This window comes from Arvicanthis niloticus, chromosome X, assembly GCF_011762505.2.
Source record: "Arvicanthis niloticus isolate mArvNil1 chromosome X, mArvNil1.pat.X, whole genome shotgun sequence".
Lineage (NCBI taxonomy): Eukaryota > Metazoa > Chordata > Mammalia > Rodentia > Muridae > Arvicanthis > Arvicanthis niloticus.
Genome location: NC_047679.1, coordinates 20503944 through 20509595, shown reverse-complemented (window position 1 = coordinate 20509595; position 5652 = coordinate 20503944).

Genomic DNA, 5652 nt, shown 5'->3' with positions numbered 1-5652 from the left:
CAAAAGGACACTAACGTTGCATTTGCATTGTCATTTTGGTCTTCTTGATAGATATTGAGAGTCTATCAACTACGAAAGACAAATTAGAGGAGTGTCCTTACAGTTAGATTTCCAGAGAACTTTGCAGGACATAATTTTTTGAAGCTACAAAATCTGAAATCTATTTTTTTGAATGATTGAAATAATTTTGACAATCTCTAAATACCAAAGGCTAGGAGTTCTTGTAATTTACTGGAGGCGACTTAAAGGGATCATTGGATGTGGTATTCTAAGGCGCTCTGCTTCATTAAGGGCAATGATGCCCCACAACCGGAATCTGTCAGTAAGAAATCATTCAACCATGAGGACCCCTGATGCCCTTCTCCATCCATGCTTGGCTGTTGATGGGCCCATTCTTGTATAGGTCCAGTGCAGTCTTATGTTGGGAGGTCATGATTGCATGTCAGGAAGATGCCATCTTGCAGCCCCTTTTCCCTACCTTGTGGCTCATATGCTCTTATCTCCCTCCCTTCAGCAATGTTCCCCAAGCCTTGGAGAGGACAAAAAACAACCCAAATCCCTTAAAGCAATTTTCAGGTGATCATAAAGCTATTAACTCAGTCATTAAAAGAATTACTGACCTGTTTAACTCTTTGTTACATGTTGACAGCACATAATAAAACCTATAACAAAAATGATAATGAAGAACCTAAAATGGGCCTGGAGAGATGACCTAGTTGGCAAAGTACTTGCTCTACAAGCATGAAAACCTCAGCTCGATCCTCAGCACCGACATTAATATCGAAGTCACAATATAACGTGTGGGCTGAAAGAGAAGGATTCCTTGGGACTTGCTGGCCAGGTGTTCTAACCAAACCAGTGAGCTCTAGGTTCAGTAAGAGTCTCAAAAATATAAAGTGGACAGCAATAGAACAAGACATCAAAATATGAAGTGGACAGCAATAGAACAAGACACCCACAATTGACATCTGGCCTCCACATACACACATACATCTCTAAACACACTCACATTCACAGGCATGGATGTACCCAGCCACACACTCATCCACCCACATGTCCACCCATAGGAACGGATGTCCAGTCTTTTATTCAATGATTAATAAGGTCCCGCAAATATGACACTTTCAAGACCTCCAACTTCCAGAGTGGTTCAGTGAGAGAATTCAGTCTTCATCTCAAGTATTGGATTCTAAGCATTGCTGCTATGTGGATTAGATTGGATGGTGATACTTACATCTACTGTCTTACTTTAATTTTTCTTGCTATGAAAAAAAAAAAAAAAACACCATGGCCAAAAACAACTTGGGGGAGGAAAGGGTTTATGTTAATATATAGATTAAGAGAAGCTGTCCTGGATATTATTTTGGTTTTTTGTTTTGTCAACTTGAGGCAAGCTAGAGTCACCTGAGAAGAAGGAACTTCAACTGAGAAAATGCCTCCATAAGAACAGAATGTAGGCAAGTCTGTAGGATATTTTCTTCTCACTTAGTGATTGATTGAAGAAGGCCCAGCTTCAGTTCCTGATTCCATGTCCCTGCTTTGAGTTCCTGCCCTCACTTCCCTGGATGGTAGACTATAAGCTGTGAGATGAAACCAACCCTTCCCTTCCCAAATTGCTATTGGTCCTGGAGTTTTACTGCAGTAATAGAAGCCCTAATTTACAGAGAAGGCAAGGAGGAACTGAGTTAAAACCAAGAAGGACTGCTGTCACTTGTTAGCCCCCTTGGCTTGCTCAGCTACTTTCCTATACAGTCTAGGCTAATCTGCCTAGAGACTGTAAGGTCCACAGTGCCTGACCACTGCTACACCAAATAGCAATTAAGAAATTGCCTCACAAGTCAAGCAGTGGTGGCTCACTCCTTTAATCCCAGCACTTGGGTGTTGGGAGCCGACTTTAGCAGAAAGCGGCTAGATCAACTTTGCAGCCATCTGGAACCATATACCCTGACGAAAGATTTGGTTTTCAATAGCCTACAACAGCTGAAGCACACTCTAATATCCCACATATTTTGTGTTGCTGTTTACTGGCCCCAGCTGCAAGGTGCACTTGGTGGCCACGCCTGCAAGGCATTGCAGTTCACATGCTGTCCACGTGCTATCTACACCATACATGCCTGTAAGGCACACGTGCTATCCACGCCTGCAAGGCATTGCGGTGCACGTGCTGTCCACACTATAGACGCCTGTAAGGCTTACGTCATATCAACACCTGCAAGGCACGTGGTATCCACGCGCCTACAAGGCACGTGGCAAAAGCCTATAAATAGCTCCGAATTCCCTTCAATAAACGAGACTTGATCAGAATCTCTGTCTTGTCTCCATTCTTCGCGTCTCTTCCCCTTTATCCCCACTCTCTCTCTCGCTAGACCCTGACCCTCGGACCGGAACGGGCAGTACGGGCTGCAACAGTTTGGCGTCCAACATCGGGCTCCAGTTAGCGCAACACTTGGGAGGCAGAGGCAGGCAGATTTCTGTGTTTGAAGCCAGCCTGGTCTACAGAGTGAGTTCCAGGATAGCCAGGGCTACACACAGAAACACTGTCTCAAAAAACAAAAAAAAAAAAAAAAAAAAAAACAAAAAGGAAAAAAAATTACCTTGCAGCCATGGCCATAGGCCATTTTGGTAGAGAAAATTTCTCAATAGAAAGTCCCCTTTTCCAGGTGTCTTTAGATTTGCGTCATACTGAAAAACAACAACAACAACAAACCTAACCAGCATATCTGTCTAACAAAACTTTTTATGTTCTTCATTCTGGTAGCAATTATTTCCTGGCCATAGACTAAGCACAGGATCCAAAGCTGGCCCAAAGTAAAAATACCTCCTCCTTACTAAGGTGATTAGGTAAAAACATAATCACCATGATGGACTGCAGGCCCAATTAGAATTAGACCCCATTCTTGGGCCCAGGGAGAAAGTGTCTCATGGGGAAAGAAGGCAGCCACTCACTGTTCATATGCCACATGTACACCAGAGTCTAAATAAATAAAATCAACTTTTTGAGTACCTGTTGATGTGGCCATTTATAATGAAAAGTGAGACAGTAACATGTTAGTCATGAGTGTGTGTTTGTTGGAAAGTCTTCATTGATATTTGTTGCCTTATTTTTAGAGACAGGGTATCTCATTGAACCTTGAACTTGTCATTAGGCCAAGGAACCCCTAGGTCATTCCTGTCTCTACCCCCCTGCCACTGGGGTTACAAACATATGTCACATCTGTAGCCAGTCTTTTGCTACTTTGTGGATTTTTCTTTCTCCCACCCTTTATCCCTTGTTTATCCTCCTATAACTAGATAGGAGAGAAACAAGGATAGAGGGAAGAGGAATTAGGAAAATCCAACCTCCCTTAACAACCAACAACCACAGACTCCTCCTGTCAGAGCACTAGCATTTATATACCCTCTGAATAGTTCCCAGAATTCCAAACATCACTCAGTTGCAGAAACTATCTACAGCCAGCAAAAACATGCCTCTGCTAGAGCATGAGGCAAATCATAGTCAGCTGGTCCAGAGCAGTCCCATATACCCACACCTGGGATTAAAATGAGAACATATTCTTATCATATTTCTGTGGGATTTTTAAAATAAAGAAACCAAAATTCCAAATTCTCACTATAACACTGTCACTCAGATTTTCTGTGGGTATTGTGGATTTGAACTCATATCATCATGCTTATGCACCAAGCACTTTGTCCAATGAACCATTTCTCCAGTCCTGTTCTAAGTTATTTTAGACATTTTCTTAAACAAAAATTTGAAGTAAGGGGGATTCTTTCCAACCAGATCTGTCACAAATTTAACTTTTTACTTTATGGAATTTTTGTTAAAAAAATCGATGAATAAAATAAATATCAGCTATGATTCTGGTTCTAATACCAACCTGAGATTTCAGGTCTGAGATATCACGTTTGAAAGTGATACATTTAAGTCTGGCACATGTGCCATGTTTATTAACTATTGAAATGTCTTTTCATAGTCCAGAAAAAAATTGTGAAAGATCACTTCCAGGACAGAAAACATTGCACAAGAGCCTACTATGTTAAAATAACTCTACTATCCTTTCATGCATATTTGGTTTCACTTTATTTGATGAAAATGGTGAATAGTGCAATATCTGATTTTTATAGGCCAAGGATATATAGCGCAGCTAATAAAATACTTGCCTAAAGTGTCCAAAGCCCTAGTTCCATCCTAGTATGGCATAAATTGGGTGTCATGGCACATGCTTATAATCCCAGTACTTGGGTAGTAGAGGCAGGGGAATTGTAACTTTATGGTCATCCTTGGCAAAATAGAAAGCTCCAGGCTAGCCTTGAGATGTGGATTACGTCTGTATATGCATACGTGTGTGTGTGTGTGTGTGTGTGTGTGTGTGTGTGTGCATTTATTATATATGTTTAACATGTATTGATTTTCCCCTTCCTGGTTAAATTTGAGAAGGTTTTCCAGGCAAGGTAAAATAACTGAAGCGGTGTAAACATGCAGCTGAAAACGAGATTGGACTTTGTAGATTTGTACTTTCAGTAATTGGATTCTGCTTTAACTAATGCAAGAGGGCTACACTAGAGAGGTCTGCTTTAACTAATGCAGACAGGCTACACTAGTTTTTTATGCTGTTTCTCCAGAGTTCCATGTTAACCATCTCATTGGGACTAGGAAACAAATGGATAACTTAACTCCTCATGACTTTGTCCACACCCCAGGTTTCTTTTGAGTGTCAAACCCATATCTGCAAACTGTGTCTGCCTTGTACTCAGAGAATGCATAAAGTATGTAAATAAAATAACTCGTCTTTTCTCTTAAATGTACCTCAATCTCCATGGCTGTCATCTTCTACCCTGTTACTAGGCCATATCTTTTTTTCCTTTCTGGTGCGTATGTGTGAATGTGGTGCGCACGTGTGTGTGTGTGTGTGTGTGTGTGTGTGTGTGTGTGTGTGTGTGTGTGTGCATGAGAGTATGTGCAGCCATGTGAGCATGTAGAGGCTGTGTCCCACCCTGTCACTTTTCAATTTAGTCTTTTGAGACAGAATCTTCACTGAACCTGTGGCAAACTGCTGTACAGTGCTGGGGTCACAGGTGCATGGGACTGCATCTGGCTTTTTTATGAGTTCTGAGGTTTGAACTCAAGTCTTCATGCTTCTGTGCCATATGTGTTTACCCACTGAGCCATCTCCCAAGCTCATGTATTTGTTTTATTTTACTTCTGGAGATTGGACATGGGGTCTATCATGTGCTAGGTTAACATTCTATCATTGAGAAACGTTCCCAACAATTAGGCTGCTTCTCTGGATACTGCCCTTCCTCATTCACAACATCCAGTTGATTCTACTTATGTTGCTCTGAGAGTTTGGGTTCATGACATCCCCTTTTGTCACCCCACTCAGTAACCCCTACTAAAATCCCATCATGTAAATAGCTCATTAATACATTTATCTTTTAATCCTTCTCTATTGGCACCACCATGTTAGTCAGAGCTCTGTATTCTAACCAGATGGCTTGTATGCAATCTGGATTCGACATTATTATCCTGTTTTTTTGCATAGTACAGGTAGGATGGAGTGTTTCTGTGGGCAAATCCATGATGTTACATAGAGTTAAATCTCCCAGGGCCTTCCCTTTGCATTTTACACTGAAAGGTAGAGCTCATAAGGC